Source organism: Haemaphysalis longicornis, unplaced genomic scaffold (genome assembly GCF_048455015.1).
Source record: "Haemaphysalis longicornis isolate Haplotype H1 unplaced genomic scaffold, Haemaphysalis longicornis Haplotype H1 scaffold_1, whole genome shotgun sequence".
Lineage (NCBI taxonomy): Eukaryota > Metazoa > Arthropoda > Arachnida > Ixodida > Ixodidae > Haemaphysalis > Haemaphysalis longicornis.
The window spans coordinates 483,592,469-483,618,148 of NW_027526203.1; the positions used below are offsets into that span (position 1 = coordinate 483,592,469).

At 47.5% G+C, this 25,680-nt stretch overlaps 1 protein-coding gene across 1 annotated transcript in view; it reads left to right on the forward strand.

Annotated features, from left to right (window-relative positions):
• Positions 1-25,680, forward strand: part of LOC144173843 (neuropeptide F receptor-like) — a 645,630-nt gene that overhangs the window by 378,144 nt on the left and 241,806 nt on the right. The window contains exon 2 of the mRNA XM_077702120.1: positions 14,150-14,289. The gene's annotated coding sequence lies outside the window, so the exon portion shown is untranslated. The remainder of the gene's footprint in view (positions 1-14,149; positions 14,290-25,680) is intronic.

Below are 25,680 nucleotides of genomic sequence, written 5' to 3' on the forward strand. Positions count from 1 at the left end.
TCGACCAAGGACAGCTTGGCTGTTAAAGCTGGAACATTTCGGCCTGCGTTGGTTGACGTGGGCTGCGTTGGTGTAGGGCCAGTAGCGGCATCTCGGAGGCGTTCTGTGGATAGTGCCATTTCCCCACCAAAATGCCGCTATCATCGCCAGGCAGTTGTGCCAAGGTAGGTCCATGAAGGTAAGCGCAAGTCGTCCATCGCAGCCTTTACTGGGAAGGACGTCCTGGAAGGTTACAAAACACTACGGTGCATGTTAAAGGTGCTCTGCCACAAAATATCGAGTGCATTATACCCTCAAAAGTTATGCTCTCTTCATGATCGGAAGCAATGTCGTTAAAATTTTAAAATTTTGGCCGGAAAGGTACGGTCGCATATTAGAAACTTTGTTAGTGCAACGGTCACGTGGTTTTAATACGGAGGAACACATTTTTCGTTACTATTTCCCTAAAGGCAACGAAAAATTTCACGAGGGTTCGTTACCTAGAATTATTCGAGAACTCGCCGAAACCACCGTTTGGTCTGAGGTTGACTTGAAACTGTTTGCTTGCCAAATAAATCATATTTTTGACTCCTTGTAAGTAAGAAATAGGTTATCCCCAAAACAACGCTTCATTACACTATTTTTACGACCAGCAGCAAAATAGCAGTTATTGTTTCAATGTGGGAACATTACAAGAGAGGGCAGCAAATGCCTTTGCATTTACTGCGTAATACGCTTTTTCTTCAACTTTTTACTGCTTATCCCTCTAAACTCTTTGTATTAAGCTCGTGGGTCACATGATCGAAAACGAAACTGAATGAACATTTTTCACGAATACCCAGGTGGGAATTGTCGGGTAATGCGTGCGTATTATTTCCAGCCGCTTGGCTATACCCAAGCCCGTTTGAAGTTGGCTTCCCTACTGCACACAAATGCGTCGATGGGCTCATATTTTCTAAGGGAAATATAACCAGTCTTATACCAAACTACAAACCTGGGGACTTTTAAATCCTTCTATAAGGCCCTACGTATATCCTACGGAGCGCTATAAACACAGGCCCCTTGTTTTAGGCTTCACTGCTATAGCCAAGTGCATTGCTTAGGGGACATTTTTAGGAGCAGTATCTGGTTTCTATAAAAATATGCATGCCATAGTGCCTTTTAATCAATACACCCGTAAGGATACAGGTATCATTTAAAATGCTACCTCGTGCTACTTTAATAGGTTTCACTAAAAACATACATGCGTCGCTATAACGACATTTTTTAGGGGCAATAGAAGTAATCGTACCGTAGTATACAGGCCCTAGCGCCTTCAATGCGTACCATTCTTTCCCGTGTACCGCCACACGCCCTGCATTTTCCCGAAAGGCATAATTAGTGGGAGTAACACATTTAATTGCTATAATAGCGTGAATGGAGATAATTGGTCGAACGGAATTTCGAAAAGCCAGAAAAACATATGCAAAATAAAATTTCCGGAAATTTTGATCGGACGAAATCAAACATGTGCACATCTCCTTCAAAAAACGAAGAGTAAACTAAAAAATTGCGAAAAGAACGGTGGAATTTGGGATAAAAAAAAAGTTGCAGAGACATCTAGGTTGAATCCTAAGATTTAAGACGCGATGGCGGTATTTCGACTCCCATAGAGTGTTTTCCAAAACAGTTGCTGCATTTTCGATCAATGCTTCACGAGCACTAAAGGTCATCGAAGAGAGAAAGATAAAGAACGAGGGTTTTAATCGCTTTTGCCCAGGAAAGACAAAGGCTCTCTGCACTTCTGTTGATTAAAATGTGTGCCTGAAAGGTTGTGGATGCGAGGAGTTGGTCAGTTCGTGCGAGGAGGCGTCAGTGTCACAGTTTCAAAACGTTTATTATTTAGTTTTCTAGGTCGGGCTGAACAATTGCTTTTAAGGAATAGACAGAGTAAGATAGAGAGAGAGAGAGAGAGAGAGAGAGAGAGAGAGAGAGAGAGAGAGAGAGAGAGAGAGAGAGAGAGAGAGAGAGAGAGAGAGAGGGAGAGTAAAGATCTTTTTGCAGGAAGAAATAGTTGTGGTTTAGGAAAAATTCATAGCGCATAAAAACAAGGACAGAGAAGAGGAGAGACAACACCGAGCGCTCCGTGTTGTCTCTCCTCTTCTCTGTCCTTGTTTTTATGCGCTATGAATTTTTCGTCAAAGCATCACCAACTAGCCCAGAAATCCGTACTCGTGGTTTAGGAAGGACGGGTGGAGAGATTACCAGGACCTCAAGGGTGGAAGCTCAAAACTTGGGAACCACATACACCACCTCCTTCCCTTGCCCTCTCGATCAGCTCGCGCTGATCTTGACGTAACGAGCTGGTGAAAGCTGCCTCCCATGTCTCAAAGGAGTGGAATATGTTATGCTTGAGTTGTTCTCCCCTGACCATGCCCTTGAACACGGCTAAGATACGCGCAAGACAGTGGATGTTTGCCTGGTTTTATCAAAGTTCATATATGGTGTTTCTACCGAACACCTTAACGCACAGATTTGCAGATACTTGTGTAGGTTTTTCGTCCACATAGATTGTGATTGTTCAGCATTGAGGGCTCGTTGTAGCAAAGGGAAAGACCGTGTTCCAACGCATAAGAAGAGGATGAATAAATGTTTATTTTACCAGCGCTGGTGCTGCTATTTCGGCACCCGCCCGGTTGGTAGGGTGGGGGTCATCCCGAGTCCCGGATGTCGTCGCCTTAGCGTGCAATCCAGGCCCTCTTCACCAATATGCGCTGGGTCCCAGGGTCCGGAATTTTCAGGCAGGGCATTCAGTGCTCGTGAGAGGGGAAAGGGTTGCAGGGTAGACCTCGGGCTTGTCGACACTCCCCTACTTGATGGTATAACGTGTCGGGTAAGGGCCAGAAATTACAGGTGGCCGGGTAGAGGGTCGGCTCCACATTCCTAGTTATCTAGGCATAGGATGAAGATTCGTTCTTGCCGTTTTTCGAAGGAAGGAAGGAAGGATGTAGAGGGAAGGCAGGAACGTTAACCTGGCTGAAGCCTAGTTTGCTATCCCGCACGTGTGAAAGGGAAAATAGGCAAAAAAGAAAAATGAAAGAATTAAGAAAAGTTGGACCAGACACGTATGACCAGCGCTGAAGCACTGACACTGACACTGGAGGCTTTCAGTCCATAGTCTGGTGATTAAGTTCGTCGCCCGTAGAAAGCGTAAGAGTTCCTTAGTCGCCTTCTGAGGGGATGACAGAGAAGGCCAGTGGCACAGAATCTTCTCCTCCCAAAATGGCCGCCGAGAGTCCAGGATCCTCAGTGCTGACGACAGCTTCATTCTTTCAGGCGAGTAGCGTGGGCACTCGCATAAAACGTGGCATATCGTCTCCGGCGTGCCGCACGTCTCGCACTCCTCACTTGCTGCCATTCCTATTATGTATGAATAAGCATTTTTGAAAGCCAGCCCCAGCCAGATACGGCAAAGAAGAGTTGCGTGAGACCATGGGAGGCCTAGTGGAAGAGGACGTTGTAGGTGCGGGTCAAGAGCACCAATGCGTGCACATGTGAATTCTTCTTTAGACCATTGGGAGATTGCTGTTTCCCGGCAGCGTATTTCCAAACGCTTCGCTGCACAGAGCACCCACGTGACATGTCTGTTCGCGCGATGGAGAACGGTAATTCAACGTGGTTATTGGCTGCGCCCCAAGCCTAACGCGACCTAAAACATACCAAATCACAATTATTAACAAAAACGACGCGTAGATTTCATTAAAAAAAATGAAATGTAGAAATAAAATAGGCAATGAAAAAAAAAAAGAGATAGACGTGTTGGGGCTCGAACCCAAGCCGTCAGCGCCAATACTCAGTGCTCTACGTCAAGGCTACAGAGCCAGAACGGCGAGCTCGTTTTAGCAGGCGATCAAAAGAATAGCACGAGCAGTGACATCACACATGTCACGTGGGTGCTCTGTACAGCGAAGCGTTTGGAAACACGCTTCCCGGCAAAGTATGCGGAGAGCTCTAGCTTCGTCCGTCCTGGACAATGGAATGGGTACAGTCGTCGCTGTTTGATACGCCAACCAGGCGGCAGCATCCGCACTTTCGTTGCCGACAATGCCGCAGTAGCTGGGAAGCCACTAATGGGTGATATCATGACCCGACTGGGCAGCACGGTCGTACACCATTCCGATTTCTGTCAGGAGCTGTTCGTGAGGTCCCCGGCACAGGGCTCACTGGAGTGACTGAAGTGCTGGTTGCGAATCACAGAAGATAGCCGATCTGCGGCACGAACTTTTCTCGAAGGTGTGGAGGGCGCTACGGATGACCGTAAGGTCTGTAGCCGTGGAGGTTGTAGGATTGGCTATCTTGAATTTTCTGGACAGTGACATTCGTGGTATAATAACAGCGCCGGCAGAACCTGACGATGTTACCGAAACCATCTGTACATACATAGGTTCGGTTGTGTATGTCTCGTGCAGGTACGTCAAAGTTAGCTGTTGCAGGGCCGGTATTGGAAGATCTCGTTTTTTCTTTACTCCTGGAATATCTAGGCACACTAGGGGCTGCATCACACACCACAGCGGAACGAGCGGTCTCATCGCCGGCGTGTAGTTCGATGGAATGCTGGTGTTGTGGGCAGCTACTACCCTTCCGAATGACGCCCGGGGACGGGTCGCTGGTATTCCCGCGAGGTGATGATCAGGTAGGCGGGTGAGGTTCCTGATATGTGTCCTGAATATTTCAACTTCCACAAAGGGCGCCAAAGGGTGATTCCGAGCCAGGGCAATGGTCGCTACTGTGGACATACATCGTGGTAGGCCAAGACAGGTTCACAGGGCCTGAGCTTGCATACCCTGAAGTGACCGAGTAGTTGTGCGGCACGCTCCAGAAAGGACATGAGCACTGTACCGCAGATACCGTTTCTCGAGGAGCGCAGTGCTCCTTATGACCACGCCTAGAGCTTTTCGAGGAGAGCAGTGTGGTAGTCGCGGTCACAAGGAGCACGGTAAGTAAGTTCGTGTGCCTCTTGGTCAGTGCGTCGTTCTCTTACAGACCACTGTGTCCGGGTGTACAGGTGAGGTTAACTTTTTGCATTGTGGATGGGAATATCTTACCGAAGCACTTAGGCATTCTGCCTGCACAAAACAGTATGATGTTTTTTGCGAGTCTTGTTACGCTTCCATTTGATACTTCCGCTATTCGCAGTGCCGAGAGGATTGCTCCAACTTCCACTTCTTTCTTCCTGTATGCTAAAGGGTCATGCAGTTATAAAGATTGCCAGAGTAGTCAAAAACGTCAATGGCAGCCTCATGCTTTCGTACATCCCAGAGTCGGTGTATACTGTAGCCTGATGATTTTTTAACTTTCCCCGAAAGAACTTCATCCTGGCTTATCGCCTTTCCTATGTACAATTGGATCCATAGTTTTGGTACAGAAAAGTGTTTACGCTTAGTCGCTGCAACGGTGACTGGTCTATCATGGCGGGCAGTAGTTTCTTTTCAAACGGGTGGAGAGGGGGGGGGGTTGCCTCTATCTATAGGATCCCCCCCCCCCTTCCAGAGTTCGTTTTGCCATCCGGTCTCTTGGTGCTCGCGGAGTGGTTTCTCCGATTCCTTGAAATGGATTAGGCAGACACGATTTAAGGACATATTCATCGTCATTATCGCTAAAGATTGTGTTTAGGACGACTGCAAGGTGAAGGCCTCTTCCATTGACCTTCACCCGCTCCTGCGCTGCGCTTCCCGAGGCCATTCTTTGCTCCAAAGATTATTTTATCCCTCCATCGAGTAAATGGCCTCTCCTTTCTCCTATACCCGTCTATGCATCTTCGTTCTGTTATGGTGGTGGCCCAGACATTGTTAGTTTGTCTTACGGTGAAAATTGCGAGGTTGAGGACTGCCTCATATGCTGTCCTGATGATAGTGTTCCTATGACTTTCTTTACTACGGGTAAATTTGTGGTACCATAATGTGTGGAATATTCGCCTCATGATCAGTGTTTGCATGTGTCTTACCGGTTCTTCTCTTTTTCTTGCTTTTCTCCTGGCTGGGCGTTTTTCTTAGTTAAAGATTGGTTAATTGGGTAAAGGCTTTTTTGGCGGTTGTGAGTTGGGCAACACCGCTTGTCTCCAGAGCGACGATGAGCATTCTTACGTGACTGTTCTCTTAGAGGATATCCGTACTTTATTTAGGGTGATTTTTAACTAGGCCGCGCGGCGCCATTTTTCGTTTGCCAAAGCGAGCTTGCAGCGGAGACAGAACCGTGGGAATATTGTAAAGTTTTTTGAAAACTTATGTGATTAGAATCTATATAGTGGGTTTTATTTTAGTTCTTTTCTGCTTATAATATATGCCTTCCTTGATTTCTGAGAGATAAGCGTTCATCATTTTCCCTGTTTTAGTTCAGTCAGCCGATATAGGTGCCGGCTTAAGTTTAGGCGGAAAACACGCCGCGGTGGCTCAGTGGGTAAGGCTTTGCACTGCTAAGCCCAAGGACGCGGGTTCGATTCCCGGCCGCGGCGCCCATATTCAGCACAAGACCATTGTGTTGAGATTTCGGCGCCCGTTAAAGTTCCTATGGTAGTGTAAATTATTCCGGAGACTTCTACAACGGCGCGCCTCGTCTCCTACGTGTAGCTTCGGCGGATGAACCACCGGAAATTTATATTTTTTGATCTTCTGGGGGAAAGACGCTTTGGTGTGGTGACGTAAGTTGCCGGCACAGGTGGCGATCGTGTCTTCCGAGCATGCTACCACCGAATCGGCATAGAACAAACTTCACCGTGCCGGCGAGGCACCTGCTGAAAACGCGTGTCCTTTCGTATCTGCCGTTGTATCATTGTCCTCCTTTCCAAACTTCTGTTGCCGTAGCGCCACATTACAGGTTTAACGGAGCCCTCGAATCTCGATTGCTGCCTCAGTCGTAGCTTCCGGGTGGCAGCGGTGACGTATTTCCGTGGACGCCTGATGAGCATGGCTGCTAGCGGACGGCTAGGAGCCACGGCGAAATCGAGAAATGAGTCTAATAACCATATTGCGTTAATAGCGAAAACAGGCCAACCTTGTAGTGCGCCCGGCTGAAGAATACACAATTGACGAAGTGCAGGCACCCTATTACTATAATGGTACAACTTCCCATCATTGGCAAAAAGAAACAACAAAATAAAAACAATAGAACAACCCAACGTATCTGGCTACTCGTAGCGAGATCTGGCGCTAAAGAACTCGCAACCTAGCCATGCGGCATAAGAATGGTACGCATTGGTAGACAAATCTCTGAATTTCCGCAGATGTTTGTTAATAGCATTTTCTTGTGCAGCAAAAGTGGGACGCGTTACAGAAAGAAAGACAAGTTTGCTCACCGAGTGCGAATACAAATGCTCATTAGGCTGCAATAGGTAACGTACTGAACGGTATTTTTCCTAAAAGCGTGAGGGTTCCGGCTAGTTAATAATCCATTAGCACCACAGCGCAAAAAAGACCAAGGACGAGACGGAGACGGCGGAGACGGAGACGACGCATTTTTCCAGCAAGGAGATGTGCCGAGACCTAAAACTTATACAGATTTTGCCTAGCTCCTTGTTTAGGTTTTGGATGTTCCTGGCTAGACTATTAGACGGCTTCAGGGATCAACCAACTTACTTTACTTCAATTGCCTAAATTAATTTTCACAGGGAAGCTCCGGAAACGTACCTTGAAAATAGAATACGGTCAGGACCAAGCGCTTTCACGAAATATGTGTACTTTGCTTCTAATATCAACTTTACTCATGCCCCCTTAACAATCACAATATTTGGCGGTACCTACCTGAGACGCCCATTATTCTGCGCACGTATTACCTGAGGTTCTCTTGTATGTCGTCCTTTGTGCTGAATGACAGGATTGGCGACATCAAACGCATCCACGCTTTGTAAAATACTATTCTTTCTTTTTTCTTAAATTTTCGCATTTTATTTTCCCTCTCCAGTCTCTCAGGCAAACTACTGCCACAAAAACGGGAGCTTCTCTTGATGTGTTCTGCTCAAGCCATGTACGGCCTCTCGGGGTTCTCGATGGAGGTTCAAGCATCTGGTATTGCTGTTTCGAAGAATCCTGTCTGGAAGGATTTTGAAAGAATGCGAAGGAAAAAATTACCTGTGAAAGAAAAGTAATGATCTAAGCGATGCCTTCACGATACTTTTAATTGTTTGTGGATATAATTTTTGGTGTTGGCTAAGGCGAGTCGCGAGCACTGATTCGATCACTTCGGCACTCGAGTACTCGATATCTGCCATCGTGCCTATTGCTACAAGCCACCGTCGTCGGACCTCTGTTGCATTTGTGTGGGAGGCGCTGGCCAGGCCAGTAGCGTATCACGGGGCAATGCGAATCCACAATCTGGTGGCTTTTTATGCCAATGACGCCATTGTCTTCGGGGAAATGCAGCTTATATACACTTCGATGCAACACACGAGTGGAAGTTTTCAGCCGTGTTCTATTAGCCAATCTGCCGAAGCTTTTTGGCAGTGAAGATGCATACAAGATTAAGTCTGCTGTGGCATGATAGAAAGAGGAAAGGAAATGCAATAAACATTCCTGTACTTAAGACAACGACCAGAAATCTGTGGTCTAATGGCACCACGTAAAACCAAGTGTGCATGCTTTTTTATGTTTCTTCAATATTTTTCTGCCTCATTTCGTTCGTTCAAAATAAGTGCCGTCATTAACACCACTGCCTGGATAATGCATGGATCGGCGGCCTTCATAAAGAAAGTATGAACTTCCAGCATGAATTCCAAAATGAACTTGTGTTTCGTTTTCTTTTTTTTCATTTCCTACTCATTTCGGTTTTCGTTGTTGCTGAATAGGCCTGCGTTATTACGTTACATTAATACTAGTTTCAGCAGCGCTGCACCAAGTTGTGAATACGCATCCCCCGCTTCTCCTAAAGACAACTCAAATCATTGGACATCGCCTCAGTATTAAGTAAGCTTAATTTGTGTTACAAAAATAAAAACGACTCCTAGAGGATAGGCGTCATTCATGATTTTCTGTGACTGTGTGGCTACGGCCTCAACCTCGGCTACATTGTTTCATTAGTGTTTGCGCTAACTGAAACTGGGTTGTATTTATCCGCTCAGTAGATGCGAGAGAGGCCCGTGGGAAGTACCCAACGACGATGGGAGATACCCACGTTTGCAACGGTGTCTTGGTTTTGTTTGAAAGAAAAAACATCTATTCGTGCAGAATTTTTGAGAAACTCTTGGAATCAAGGCGCCTCAACTGTGTGTCCTGCTTTTCCAGGCTCTTCTGTGCCATGCAACGAGCATTGAACAAGATTCACCCCCGTGTTTCGCCGTGCGCAAGCAAGGCCGCTTTCTGTGGCCACTTATTAAGCGGAATGTTCCTATCTACAGTCGTTCCGCGCATGCGCCCGGAACGAGCACCATCACACCAACAACAGGCTGCACCGGCTATATAAGCCCAGTCACCAGCGAGCCACTTCGTGGGCACGGCGAAGCTCTTGGAATGAATGCACCTCAACTTTTAGATGCAGAGCATCTGATTCACTCGCCTTGTCCCTCCGGCGTCGTCGTCGTCGTCGGCGTTGTCCGCCCCTCCCCCATTCTCCTCGCCGCGCCAGCTGCGCTCTCCGCCGCTCACCCCCTCTCCTCTCCGATAGCGAACACTCTCTCGCGAGGGGCATTGGATTGGATTCGATTGGATTGGATTGGATTGGATTGGATTGGATTGGATTGGCTTGGATTGGATTGGATTTGGATTGGATTGGATTAAAGTGGATTGTGTTGGATTGTGTTGCGTCATAGCCGCGGCACGTTGCGTCATAGCCGCGGCAGACGCGCTGGGGCCGGCGCATGTGCAGTACTCTCTCTTCCGCGGTTTCCTCTCCTTCGGGCGCGCTGCGTATATAACCGGTGTGCCGTTCTCCGGCGAAGCAACATCCACGCTTGGCTCAAACACCTAGACTCCACGCCGCTTTACAAGTACGCCAACGCCGTCATCGACTGGGACCGGCTTACGCAGTCCCCTCAACGTTATGCGCGCTATAAAACGCGGTCCCTTCGGCGCTCCGCCTATGCGTCGCATCTACACAGGGGTTCCCGCGAGGGGAGGTGGGAGTTTTTTTCAAGAATATCTCGTCGTCAAGGTCAACTCGCCTTAAATGCCGCACCGAATTACATCTGCCACTGGTGCAGTAAATAGGAAATGTCAATTAACTATAGCAAAATTTTGTACATGACAGTAACAAAAAACGTTAAAAATGTGTTGGCGTTTACGTGCGAATTACACGGGCATGAGTTCCAACGGGTAACGCATTTTAAATGCTTGGGTGTCACCCTGTCTGAAGACCTTAGTTGCAAAACCCATATTAATCACTTACGTAGTGTTGCAGAAAAAAATCCTTGGTTCTTAAAGAGGAAACTAAAACTGGAATCAACCAAACGAAGCTAACGGATATTTTGACGCTTTTGAGGTCCACAACTAAGATAAGCTAGCATTCTATGGGATCTGTTAAGAAAATATCAGATTAAAAGGACGAGAAAATACAGAGGCGAGCAGCTAGGTTTATTCTGTCAAGATATTTTTAGACGCACCGCCGGGCTCGGTTAGTGACATGCTAGCCCAACTAATCTACCTAGTCTGTCATACCGAAGGAAAATAGCTAGGCTAAATTTTCTTTTTATGGTGAAAAATATTTCCCTAAACCTGGACATTCGTTTGTATTTAAAACCTATAAGAACACTCGTACCGTCAGAAGTATTCGCGCGGCCAGTTTTTTGCAATCAATGCCAAGGTAGGCACTTTTAAACACTCGTGCTTACCTAGAACGATAGAAGACTGGAACGCCGCAGTTTTTTCCTCTCTCTCTCTCTCTCTCTTGGCGGTAGAGCGTTTAGCTGCAATCTCTATTTCATTTCCTTTTTTTCCCTTTCTGTTACCTACGGGCTGCGCTGTAACACACATTTTACGATGTAGTTTGATTGATTCATTGTAGGGTTTAACGCATCGACGGAACGCTGGTGATGACGCACGCCGTAGTGGAGGGTTCCGGATTAATTTTGACCACCTTGGGATCTTTAACGTGCGCCAAAAAAAATCTCGTACACACGGGCGTTTTTGCTTTTCGCCTCCATCAGAAAACCGGCCGCCGCGCCTGGAATCGAACCCGCGTCCTCGTGCTCAGTACGATGTAGTTTTCTCGCATATCTTTGCCGAATACTGCTGCTTCTTTGCGGGGATTTTCTTTGGCAATTGTGGTATTCTTTGCGTTACACGATGCGCTAACACACATTGTACGCAACAGTTTATGCGGAGATTGTTTAACGCTGGCTGCTTGCTTGCATTTGGCGTTATTGCTTGGCCACTCCGTTCAAATTGTATTTGCTCGTAATTTTTTTTTGCACATGGCAATGGTTTCCTTTATAGGGCTAAGCAGCTTTGTTTGCATGATTTCTCCTGTTTTGAGCAGAGCCACCCTGTAACGGCCCCAATAGGGCTAAAAGTATAAATAAATAAATAAATAAATAAATAAATAAATAAATAAATAAATAAATAAATAAATAAATAAATAAATAAATAAATAAATAAACAAACCTAGTACACTAATTCAAGCATGGCGGCTTGGGTTACCTTTAAGTGTGCCGCCTTCCATGCGGCAATCTTTTAGACTGCAGTGTTCAGTGTTACTCTGTAGTGTTCTACTACGACCTGACCATTGGAATACTAGAAACCGCTGCGAGCCCCGCCTGGCATACGGCACGCCGGCGCACCGTCAAGCGGGTGAGCTGGCAATCTGGCACGCTGCTAGCAGTCACGCCTTCAGCAAGCGTGTTTCTAAGCAGCCATGGTGGTAAGTGGGGATGCTCGGGGAAGGGCCGCTGGTGAAGGCAGCACCCGCTCGTCTTTGAGGTTGTGGATTTGAAAAACCTGAAAAACCTTCCGTGATACCACCAGTGAAGCTAATCTAAATAGATGCAACCGCAAAGGAAGTATTTACCTACAACGCAAACGACATAAATCCGCACCCCTTCCCCCGCACAGAATCCCTCATGAAGACCACTCACACCTGGCAACATCATCCGGTTTTAAAGTATGCTGGTGTAGAATTTAACCACAAGCACGCTATGAAGTCTGAGAAATCCCACGGCCCTCAGTCAGCACTAACCTGACCAAGGCGGAGTGGCGGTCAGGCCATGCAACAGAGGTGCGAAGAGTCTCCTAATCTGGCTAGGATTTGAACCTAGTAACATACAATACTAAAAATCTGTCGATTAAAGGTATTCAATTGAAGCTCCCTGGATATGAGCTTAGAGAAGGGTAAATTTTGTGTTATCAAGACCACTTAGAAAAGACGGAGGTAGGTGTAGCACTCTTGAACTACAGGGTGGTAGCAAGAACAGTAGAAGATTTTGCAACCTTAGCTAAAGGGTGGTAGAGGTTGTGATCAAGCTGTCACGGTTTTGCCCTTGAGGGTACAATAAATGAACTGAAATGAAATGAAAAAGGCGCTAGAAATTAAAAAAGTAGTGCAAGTCCATGCACTAACGGGACCATGAAACTGCTCACAGTTTACACTATGCTGTCAAATCGGCATTGAAACACTCAGCACGTTATTCTAATGGGAAACATCATTGCGGATGCAGAGAAACCGTAACACGAATCTTTGGAGTAGCTAGTCACTGAGAGGTTGCGGAAAGAAAGGACTGGCGATTAATGGCCTTCAGATAGATGCTCAAGAATTGGAAAGGGACATAAAAACCCTAACGCAAACAAAGAATAAAATCGAAATGACTTAATCCCAAGCGCTAATCCTGATATTGTGCAGCATCTTGGGGTGCTAGGAAAGATCAATGACCTGTGGTACCGGGGTTCTAGCGCCCGGCCGCGGCTCCCAAGAAAGACACCGAGTCCCCAGAAACCACACCTTTAGTCAGGTCACAACCGAACCCGTCCTCAGACGTCCGATCTCCTCGAAGCCCAGGCACGCACTGCCTCAGTCCCTCGTCTCGTTCCAGCGCGCATACGCTGCGCGTGCCCCGAACTACCTCTTTCTCCTCCTTTTCTGCGCGCCGTTCTCACAAACCATAATCACTGGAGCCTGAGTATCGTATCGGAGTCAGGTTAGACGTCACAAGAGAGAAATCAAACAAACAAAAACAAGGAAGTCGATATAGCGGCCAGTAAAAGAGCACGTCACTGCAGCAGCAAATACTAACGCTTCTAAGCCAATTAGCGCTCTTATAACATGTGGACGCGCATACGACACGTTAAGAGGTGGTCGAAGGCAATGGAACAACTACAATTCGCGGAACTTCCGAAATTTATATCGGAAGCTCAGTTAATGACACCTGTCACTCCCCATGGCAGGCAAGGAGACATTGAAGACCGGAGGAAGTTTTGGAGCAATGAAGATGAAGCTCGCTTTTGTAATGTTTGCTAAGCGGTATTGCACATTCTGGCTCAGCGATTCTTTTTTCCTTTTGGGCTATTATAAAAATGTTAGAGTCGCCAGCATCTAAAACACAGTTTTGGGAATAGCGCGCCGGCAGAGCATTTAAAATAACCGCGAATAAGAACGGCCCTGATATCGAACCTTGCGGCCCTTCCGTATTGGCTTCCATCCCAACTGATACTTTCCCGTTTCCAACAACGTATTGCCACGGGGTACAGCTTAATAGAAAGAGGATCGCACCGTCTGCGTTGCTGTCATGAACCAGCACAGAAGAAGACAAGGAAAGACATCGATGACAAAAGGACAATTCCCCTGAATGGATACACGCCGTATCTGTGCGGGCCACCATTTACAGCCAACCGTTGGAGAAGGAGAAGAAGCGCCGGGGCGCATTTGCGCGAAGTACGAGCTGCGAGTTCTTGCTACGGCCACTGCTTGTTAATAATTTGTAAATAGATTGTCTACATGTACAACTTGTGACTAGCCTGACATTCCGCTGCGTAACAATATTTCTGACAGATAGTACCTTACTAGATTTAGCGGCATACCTCGTATGCCGTAGGACTAAAGCTTATCTTAGTTGCAAATACTCCAACAATGAGCAATTTCTTCGCAGGTTTATTTGTAGCTGTTTCTGTTATATTAGCCATGCTAGTTTCATTGCCTCTGCATATTTAGAGTTGTTAAGAAAATTATGCTTGAGAAGGAAATTGTTCGGAATTAAGAACAGACACTTTTTTATTCGCAGGACTTCGGGGCTTGGTGTGCGACCTTCACCACCGGGTTGGTGGCTGCAGCGAGCGGCATGGGCATAGCGCACTAGCTGCGCGATCTCCCTGAAGACTCGAGGCACGTTCGCTGCGGCGGCGGGTGCTCGATGCGGCCATGGTACGTGTGGTTTGGTTTCCTTGAAATGCACAAAATCGACGAGAAAAAGAAGGGGTCTTGGTTTTCAGTGGTGGCAAAGTTGCGGTCGTTCCCTTGCAATGTATCTTCGTGAGGCGACACCGAAGAACACAACTAGGCAATTTATCAGGAAAAGCACAATTTTCGCGCCTCATTTTGCACCCAGCGTAGAACTCGCTCCTTTGTGCATGTCGCTGGAATTCAGACAGTCTAGTATTGCTCATGGCACACTACCGGCATGCTGGAATCTGGACACTACGAAGAGGCAAGCCAGCATAAGTGAAGCAGTGACGTTTCTACATTGGTACTTGGTTTGGTATATTTCTGATGATAATAGGCAAGTTCGGGGCCTGAACAAGTACTTTGCAGCATAGGCACAGGTTACGGTTTACCTTAACGTGCGCAGTTCTGAGAACGCATTTGACCTCGTTTTCATGCGCTGATGCAGGCCGTCACGTATTCACCCATTTCGACGATCTGCCACGTCTGCGCCATTGCTGTATTCTAACGGAGAATGATCAAGTGCTTTGGCCGTTCCTCGCACTGTGCATTTCATTTTTACAATATCGCGTTCTCGTAACTCTTTCACGATATCAAAATTTGCAGTAATAGAAAGCGCACAAACGGTAAAAATTATCGGAACCCCCTCAAGAAATGTGTGCGCGCAGATGCTTTTCACAATAATGGGAGGAGGTGGAGGAAAAAACTTTATTTATCCCATCCGGTGTGATTGAGGTCACTCCGGACCAGTGAGGGGTGTCCTCCCTGGCTGTACCCGGCCTTCCGTGGCCTATTCACCATCCAAGCTTGGAGCAGGGGTCAGAGCTGGTCAGCTTCGCCGCCCACTGCGAAGGGGTGGGGTTTGGATTTGGAAGAACATCTGGGGTGTTTGGGCATGCCCACACTATGAAGTATAGTTTACCTGATGTGGGGCAGAAGATGCACTGAGGTGAGTATTGGTTACGGAATATTTTGTGCCAGAGCGTGTTATGCGGGAAGGGGTTAGTTTGGAGCTGGCGAAGTGACTCCTTCCTCTTTGGTGAGTTGCTTATGTGGGGGAGGAAACTATTGGAGGGACAGTCGGTAGTGACAGAGTATGTTGTTGCATGTGAGTAGGTTTTGGGGCGTGTAGGGGGTGGGGGTCGTTGGCATGGGGTTATGGGTGTCCGCAATGGCCCGATGTGCTGATTCTCGGGCCGCGGTATGTGCCTCTTCATTGCCGACTATGCCTTTAATGACTTGGTGCCCAGATAATGCAGAGGTCAGGTAGGTGAGTCTTATTCTTGAGAATGTGGAGGGCTGCTAGAGAGAGAGTGCCTCGCAAGAAGTTGCGGCAAGCTTCTTGTGAATACGTCAGTATGGTCAGGCAGTCGCTCTGTGTCGTGGTGGTTCCCATGGCTATTGCTGCTTCCTCGGCTATGGTGGTGTCCGTGCTGAGGTCAATGTCTGTGGCTACGGTCCGAAGTTTATTATTCATCACTGATATCGCATAGGCGTTTTTGGTTACGTATGGAGGGGAATCTGTGTATAGTGCATCCTTTTGATGTTGATATTGTGCCCGAAGCTAGTTGGCGCGGGCCCTTCGTCTTCCAATGTTAAGGGTAGGGTTCATATTGCGAGGAATTGGGGTAACGCAAATGTGTTTCCTTATAGACAGTGGAATACGTATTCTGCACCTGGAGACCGGGGGCGATGAATATCAAAGCCGCACCAGGGTCGCGCGTCCAGCATGAGTGCGTTGGAGCTTTGGAGCTGTGAAGTGCTTGTGTCTCACAGAGCTCTTTCCAGGCGTTGTGTTAGCCTAGTTGTAACAGCTTGGCGTTCGATATGCATGTTCGAAATCCGATGGCCGTCTGTAGGTTTGTCGGATAAGAATATTTAGCTTTCGCCGTTCGGTTGGCTTGACGGGCAGGTAGGGCGTGCCGTACGTAACGCGACCTATGAGCAAGGCTTGAATGAGGCGGATGAGGTTTGGTTCCTCCAGTACGGTCCGTTTGTGCGTGGTACGCAATTGGGTTAGCTGAGTCGTGGTGCATTGAAGCTGTAGGAGTGTATGGGAGCCTCATCTGTCTTGTGGGATGGTGAGACCGAGTATGCGTAAGTGGGTAACAGTTGGAAGAGGAAAGTTTTCAATATGAAGTTCAGGGTCTGGTGCTGGAAAGATTCTTCTTTACTTTGTGCGTTGTTGTAGGGTAAGGAGGGCCGATTTTTCAGGTGCGCATGTGAAACCGTGTTCCTGTCAAAGTCTGCATGTGCAATCAACAGCTGTTTGAAGGGCTTCTGGCTGGTCTCCGATGGATCCTGTGGTTGTCCATAAACTTAAGTCATCTGCGCACAGAGCATGTTTCAGGTCGGGTATGGTGGCGAGTTGTGCAGATAGATCTGTGATAGCGATCTTAAAAAGTAGTGGGGAAATGACAGAACCCTATGGGGTACCACGTGGAATAACGGTAAACTTAGGTGAGCATAGGTGTCCAAGTCCCACTGTCACCGTGCGGTCTGTTAGAAACGCTTTAACGTAGTTATAGGTGCTCGCACCGGACTTTGCGGGTGCTGAGGCCGTGTAGGATGGCGTTATCGAAGGCTCTTTTGATGTACAAAGCAAGTATGCAGTCTAATGAACTCATACTTCTAGCGAACTACAGCACAGGACGAAGAAAGAAAGACGAAACAAATGCAGCATTTGTGGTTTTTGGGAATACGAAGGATGATGTCTTCCTTTAGTTGAAGTAGAATGTTTTGAGTGGCCAGGTGTGGTCTAAAGACGTACATGATACTTGGTAGTAATGCGTTGTTTTCTATATAGTTCGTCAGTCGAGTGTTAACCGAATGTTGCATGAGCTTACCGACGCACGAGGTAAGAGATATAAGACGCAGGTTTAAAAGGGAGATGGATTTGTGAGGTTTTGGAAAAAGTGTGTTGTCAGCATGGCGCCACTGTGGCGGGAGCATGCCGCGGGCCCAGTGGTCATTGATATATCGGAGGAGATGCGTAAGTGCCAAGTCGTAGAGATTGCGGAGGAGTTTATTGGGGATATGGTCGTGTCCGGGCATAGCGCAGCGGGTGAGTTTACTTCACGCGGCTTCGAGTTCTTGCATGGTGAAGGGTCCGTGGAGTGCGGCACTGTGGGCGCTCGAGTACACTGGATAATCGGGCGAAGGTTGCGATGGGTCACGTGCCAATTTTTTTTTGTAAGGTGTCAATTAATTCTTGTTCGTTACCTGGATGGTTGTGTATAAGGCGGTGTATGGGCTACTCAGTGGCCGCTTTTGTCTCTTTCGATTGTTCCCATACGGAAGCGTACTAGGTTCCATGTTTGACGGGTGCCCAAGGTACCCTGCAAGCTATCGCAGAATTGTATCCAGTTGCGTTTAAGGATTGAGCATATTCTTCAGCTTGTCGCGTAAGGTATGCAATACGTAATTTTAATTTCCTGTTTGTCTTGTTGCGCTTCTAACGCTTGATGAGGTTGTTCCTCGCAGTCCACAAGTTGTTGAGGCATTGGTCCACGACTGGATAGTCTGTGGTCAGAGGGAATTTTTTTGAGTGGGCTTTGAGTACATCCGGAAGAGTGGCCGTCCATCTATCGAGGTCGTGAATTTCTTCCGCGGGTAGATGTTCTCGGGGGCTTTCCAGTCCATGAGTAGGGCTGTGCCTATATATGCGAGAAGGGGCGATACCTTAGACTGTTGTGGATATGATGTGGTGATCGCTACCAAAAGTGTCAGCGAGGCCTTGTCATGTGCATTTTGTCATGTTGCAAATAAATGCGAGGTCTGGTGAGGTATTACACTGTTGCCCACTCTGGTTGGAGTGTTCGGGAGGTTGTAGAGCGTAAGCCGACGGTGATTCATAGCGTCCGATACAATGGTGCCTTTGCGGGCGTTACGGGGTTAGCCCCAGGCCATATGCGGAGCATTAAAATTTCCGGGGATCACAAGTTGTAGGTGTTTACAGAAGGAAAGTACTTGTTTTAAAAGGGAGGGGAAGTTGGCCAGAGTGATCTTGAGATGGGGGGGGCTATAGACGTTAAGCACAAAAATACTGTGATCACCCTTTCTAGTTGGTAATATTTCCACGACGATACAATCGATTGTGGACATAAGGGCATGGTGTTGGGCAGTATATTTGTTATGCACGAGCGTAGCTGTCCGCATGGATGAATCGTTTTGGAAGGTACTGTAGCCTCGAAGGGTCGGGTGCAGTGCGTCAGCTTCTTGAAGGGTGATGACGGCAGAGAGGTGTTGCGATGTATATGGTTGGACCGAGGCTTTCTTTCTACGGAATGGACGACAGTTGCAGTGCCATATTGTGAGGGGTTAGGTAGGCGCGTGCAGTCTACGTGGAGAGCGTGGAGGAGGCATCGTCATCCATAATGGCGTCAGCGAATGAGGCAGGGGTGAAAGCAGGGCCCGGTTCGCGTTGTTTCTTGCGTTTCGCAGTGTCATTTGCTTTGTCTTCCAAGGCCTGAACTGTCACGACAAGCGCAGTGAATTTTTTCTGGAACATTAGTTTAAGGTCGGCAATTGAAGAAGTAACGGCCGCCAGAGATGAGGTAGAGGGAAGTGGGTCGGCGGGGGGGTGTATTCTGGGTGCTTATGGGCGTTACGAAAAATTGGGGACGCTTGCACTAAGTCGCGCGAGGCTTGAACCATAGCGAAGCTGGACGATTTGCCCTACGTAAGCACTGAAGGACACACCACGACGCATTGCATAGGTTTGAATTTGTTGATTTGCAGGTTCCGTCGTCGTTTTTCGCTGTGGTAGTAGTAGCCATCGTCATATCCATCTATATCGTCGTTTTCCTCATGCATGACTGGCGGGCCGGAATCGTTTTGTCCGCAGGCTTTCACGTTTCTTCCGAAGTGGAACGCGTTAGCACGCGCTAGAACCGGCGGCAACTGCGTATAGGCGTTTAATAGTCAGCATAGCCAAGCGACGCATGGCGCCATCTAGGGGCATGTTTGAAGCTATGTCCACGTGCTTGTGGCCCTCAATTTAACCGCTCAGAACCGCTTGCTCTCGCAGTGTAGTAGTTCCGCTCCTGCGAAGCAAACATCCTAACAAGGGTTCATATCCCATTACTGCTTTCTTTTATTCATTTTGGAGGGTTTGTCACATTTCAATATTAGCATTTGTTATCCCGCATATCATCTATTTATGACATCTTTATGGATTATAAATGGGATTTCGGGTATTTTTGTTGCTTTTGGTCAGCTTTAGCTACTGCTTCTTGTACGTTTTTGTGGGTTTGCCCTTTTAGGTCGGTTTCGGCTATTTCTGTTGAATATTTTTCAACGCCGTGGTTTTTAACCATTGTAACTCCGTATTGGCTGTTATTTATTTCCGTTCGTGTGGCTTTTCATGCTTTATGTAAGTTTATGCTGTGATATAGCCCCCATAGAAATCTCAGATGACGCCTGGTCGTAGTGACTAGGAAACGCATACACGCGCGGCAACCGGCTTCGTAACTGCGTGTCCGCAGCGCGAACTGTCTTGGGCTCCCCGCTTGAGGTGCGGACGCACGTGAACTGTTTTATTGGTATTTTTTGCGACCGCCACGCTCAAGCCTGCACGACGCCGGGCGCTCCTCATAAGGCGCGTGTTCACGTTAGCGATACACAGTGGGAGTAACTATGACCTAAAGTTTTCTGATGACGCCGCACACATTACGGCCAGGAACAACAGCTCCGCTCTTAATATAGTCAAATATGGTGTATGATAAGGTACGTTAAAATGGGCGGGCATAGACAATACGGTGTGAAGTAAGCCTGCCGCAAGCCAGGGAGAGCAGACGGTGCACTGAGAACGTTTGGCCTACCGGAAGTGCACGATGGACGCTTACCAACAGCTTAGATCTCTGCTGTAGAACGCGTTAAGTCGGCGTTCACGCGTTAACGCGACACGACGGGTGGCAGGTGTTTGCCAGTCGACAGGGCGGGGCTGGCAAGCTTTGCGGCGTCATTGATACCTTCTGGCTGTTCGTCAAAAAGCAATACTCTGCTCATATTCCCTTGAACACGTGACCTCACGATTTTAGAGTTTACTGACTATTTTAAAATTCGTCCGTTTCGACGGGATTTTCATTCATGGTTTAACACAGAAATTCGAACAAAGCAGAAATCAAGACATGCAATATTTTAACTCCGTGAGCCCAATTCAATTGTGTACTCTTGAGGTCAAGAAAATAAATGAATAATATTATTCACCTTTACTCTATGTTTGACGGCTCAAAAAAACGCGCCAGGTACTTTTAAGACGTTGAAACTGTTCCTGAGAATTCTCGAAGAGAACAAGTGCTTGGACGTTTGTTCAAACTTACTTTTAACAGCAGCGCTGTTTAAAGGGGCCACGAAGACAAAACACAAGTTTGGTTCATTCAAAAGATTGCCTGATCAGAATCATTCTGGCACCACTTTTAACGTAAACTTCGCTCAAATAGGCTGTATAATTAGGAAAAAAAGGAAATGGCCATGCGACCCACTAGTTCATTTCCCGCAACGAACCTATGATGTCATACCAGCCAGCTCTTCGATTTGCGGAGGCCGACAGAAGCAAACGCAAATTAGGCAGAGCTTATAAGGTTGCCGAACGAGCTATTTGCGTTTAAATTTAGGGCACGCTTTTTTTAAAGCAGGAAGAATGGTGGGACAAACAGTGGAAATTACGAAAGCACACGTAAACGTAGAAGTGCCGATGGATACTGCTGTTGGTATACTGCGTGCACTATGCTTGGTTTAGCTGCACAGGACTGCGGGGCTTTGGGGTTTTCTCATGCGACACTGGCCGATTGACGCAAGCAACGGTGTCTTACGTGACCATATTTGTCGAGCGGGCATTATATGTTTCACGAAACGAGTATTTTCTCCCTGAACAAAAACAACCCAGGTTTAAATACGGTCAAAAACAAACCAAAGTCAGAAAAGGGCTTGCCACGGTATGGTGGCGCCATCTAGGTTCACTAACGGTAAACAAGGCAATCGGCTGCAGAGCGGTCGGTTCCTATGATGTCATTGCAGACCACGAAAACACACGATTTAGCGGGAAAATGAAACTTTTAACTTACATTTATTAATTTCTCAGTGAATGAAACATCGTTTGCATCCGGACAAGCGCTGGGGGCACTATAAAACACGAAATCTTTCGTATAAAACAAACTTGTATTTTGTCTACACGGCCCCGTAGAGCTTCTAGTTGTCCCGTATTCGCCCCAAGATCGAACAGAGTCGGCCCCTGGCGGCGTAGTGAGGAACAGCTCCGAATGTGGAGGCCTCTTCCACGTCGGCCGCGCGTTCCCGCTGCGCTCGACTCAAGACGCGCGCTGTTGACGACAAAAAAATTATAGGACTGTTAGTCTGGCAGTAAGCATTGGCCTAGTCACCTCTATTTACAGATTTTATCGAGCAACGTAATAATGAGCGGCCGTTGCGGGATAACGCGCTTTTTCCGTGAAACATCTTCCCCGCGGTCATCGCTTGCCGGTGGAAACGAGTGAATAACTTTGTTTCGACCCTTCGCAGTTTTCTTAACGACGATTGCGGTAGTCCGCCTTCTTGGTAACCATCCAGGGTGCATTGAAGGTTGCGTTATTGTTATTGAGCGGCGGAAGTAACTACATGAAAATGGGAAAGAGAGTCCACGGGACTCGTGCATACACACACATTTGCCATAAACATTGTAAAAAATTAGCGTGTGTCCTTCTGCAGAAATGAAACAAGCAGAAACATTTATTTTGCCCTGCAGGCGTGCCATCGGTTTGCGGAAGCGTATTTTACACATGCCAAGAAGCCCCAGTTCAGGGAAGTCTCCGTGTTACTTGTCAAAAGTAAATATTGTTTTGGACAGTCGCGGGTAATGCTGTGCGACAATGATGCCTGTTTTTATGTATACGTTTATGCCTATTTACGGACAAGACTGCTTCAGACAAATCCATGGATGGAATGAAGGAGTTGTAAGTTTGCACCTGCCCTGTTGCCTTTCTTGCTCCGTCTTCATATAGCCCATTTTTAAATCACGACACGAATCAGCTGTCCGTAACCATAAGCCTATATGCTTAAAATTAGCCAGGTCGTTACCCCTGAAGGTGCACCCGAATATTACCTGTCCAGACGGGCTCAACACGAGTATTTTGTGCAACGTGCACATTGTCCCATGACTGGCTGGATTTTTTTTATTTTTCCCGCACTCCCAAATACTACTTAGAGCCGCTCCCATACTCATGGCTTTAAGTATCAAAAAGCGGCTGAAAAGTTTTGAAAATACTGGTGTTCATTATATATGCTTTACGTTTCGCCCCTACTTTTCTTACCGTTACGGAACACGACGCCTAGGGTGCTTCCATGGGCCCGTATTACGTGGTCGCTAACATTTCCGTATTCGCGTTTCATGCGTTCTTTTTTTTTTTTTTGCGCCGCGACTCGCACTTCGGCTGGAATTAAATTAAAGAAAAGCACGCTTAAGGTTTTTTTGTGCCGTTTCCAGCCAACCTCAAAGATCGAATGTGAGTACAAACACGATCTTCAGTCGACAACGTAGCGAAGTTATTCGGGAACCCGTTGCCTTATTTACGGGACAGTTGAGGAAGGACGATGTATCACACCTCTAACTAGGCAGGTTAATTTGCTATCTTCATAATTTTGGGACGGAGTGTTGTTGTATGGTTTCCAACAGATTTCGTATGGTTTCCAACAGATTTCGCTGTTCGAGGCACCTGTAGAGATATAAAAGGGAGCACCAATAATCAACGGTGCAGACGTAAAAGAAAATTTGTGCTCACTGTAAGAAAAGGGTTCAACAAGGTTGGTTTACAACCCCGCAACTCCGCTAGTCACATCGCACAATCTAACTGGACGTGAGATGTTGACTGCAGTGAGCGCGTTATTAATTCCATTCACAAATTCTTAAATAACCGATTTGGCACCGCTGTTCGTCGAACCTGCCTTCGGTGTCACTAAAAGTTGCCTTAACTATGCTGCATGCCATAAACGTCCGTTTGAATAGTTGCGTTAATATCTCTACGCTCATAAAAATAAAGAAAGTTTACATTGACTTCCGAACGAACCAAAATATTCCAAGTTCCTGTAAAGAATGTGGGAGCAGTGAAATGGCGCTAGCGTTTCAATTGAAAAGCTAGCGCCACTTGAAAAGCTCAATTGAAAAGCTAGCGCAACTGCATTTTAACGCATCCCACAAATGCAGTTATGCATCTGCTTAGCAAAGACAGCGACTGAAACTGCTTTCATCAACTGAATTCCCCGAGATTGAGGCTTCCTGGTTTGTTCTTATCTCTCCTCATTGCTTGAAATCATTCTTTAGAAAGTGCTTGCAACGAACCACAGTACGAAGGTTCCGTGTCGGAATTTCGGCTGTCCAGTGATTCCCAGCGGGTCGCCGCCTTTTGAGCGTAGTAATTTAAGCTTATTGCCGCTTTTGTGCCATACTCTGAGCGTTGACGATCCGATCTAAGGCATAACACGCTTGTCTCATGCAAACTTAAGGCGCGAAATAAACACGACGCGAGCCCACAACGTGCATTCGCCTTCTACCGTTCAGCGGAACAACACTAGCAGCGCGACGATGCCGTCACCTATAGGCCTATCTCGCAGCAAATAGCGTCGCCAGAAAAAAATACCAAGAAAAAAGACCGAGCGCATGTGAACCTGCGCCTCGTGAGGAGCGCCCGGCCTCGGCCAGCTCGGCCTTCGAGAACACTCTGCCCAGCGTTCGAGGCGTGATCTCTGGCACGCTGTTCTACTCGCCAGTTCACGTGCGTTCGTGCCTGAAGTGGGCAGCAGAGACGCCGAGTTCCAGAAGCCGGTTGCCGCGGGTTCTAGCGTGTGCTAACGCGGTCCCCTTTGGGAGAGATGGGAAAGCCTGCGGGCAAGACGTTCCGGGCCTGCCCTGTCGGCGGCAACTTCGGAAACCCACGTGAGGTGCAACAGCCGGGTCTCCGACGAGGGCCCCCGCCAGCTCTGCTGTTGCGCCAGCCTTGCACCACTACTGCAAGCGGCGCCAATTTTTTTCAATGCCACCCAGTGATCAGATTTACTAGACATGCTAAATAAAAGCGCAGAAAAAAGCGGGACAAAGAGAAGAACTACAGAGGACGAGCGCTTTCTGCGTTTTTCTGCGCTTTTATTCAGTATGTCTCCATACCAACTTGCCCACTTGTCGGTGCTCCTCAGATTTACTAGTAAAATTGCGGAATTGTAGCGGAATTCCGCCTACCCGTGTAGCGATTTTGAGACGGAGTCCTTCTCGCACGAACGGCTTGAGTTCTTGTCGTCCTATTCACCTACTTTCCAACACGACGTCACTAAGATGAGCTGGTGCTGGCCTAGGTAGCGACGTCAGTAAAAATAACAAAACCCCGCACACTAAGAACCAAACTACCGCACCATAAGGGAGACAAAACGAACGGGACGTAACAGCGAAAACAACGCCGCACGCATTGCGCCACCAGACGGTGCTGAAAATTCCGCCGGTTCCAAAACTTGAGGCATTCCGGAGGCCTTATGCCTTTGCCATAAGCAGGGTAACACATTATCACTCGTGTATAGCTTCGAAACTATTTTTAAGTAACATGCTTCCTTGAAGACACACTCTGAAATTACGCCCTCAACCCCGCCCCCCACCATGTGAGCCATCGCGCGCGCAGCCGGATCCGAACCCTCCCTAGCGGGATTATGCTCAACTCTGGCTCAATTCATTAGCCCACTGAGCCGTGGTGCAAAATTGAAATGGTGCTCGTATTTGTCATACCGGTTATACAAGCTGTATCTAGCCCTCGCATTGGTCTAAATTGTTCTACTCCGGCATATGTACCAGCTCAATCGGGTATTTATGAGCCACGCTTGTGTAGTAAGGCCTGTCCGGACCCACACTAACAGTTCATCAATAGCGGCGGATTATTTCGCCCAGGGCCAAATTTTACCCACACGCATTTCACCCAGCTGACCCTACAAGTTCCGCCATGCTTGTAAGCCGGTAAGAAGTACATTCTTGGGAAGCATTTGATGTTGATAAGCAGTGGCCTGAGCGTAAATCCGTCCTCCTTTATAATTCGTTCGTCGAAAGCATAGCGGCAACGTGTATATTTAACGGTGGTGCTTTTTCTGATGGAAGCTAAAAGCGAAACCACCCGTGTGTTCGAAATTTCGGCGCACGTTAATGATCCCCAGGTGGTCAAAATTAATCCGGAGCCCTGCCCTACGGCACGCCTCATCGCCTGTGTAGCGTCGGCGCGTTAAACCAAACAATCAATAACGCTGATGCTGGTTCATAACCGTTGCGAAAGATTCCCTGCAACACACGTCTATTGGAGCCACTCCGGAGAAAAAAGTTTACAAAGATGTAGGCAAACGTGCGTTTTG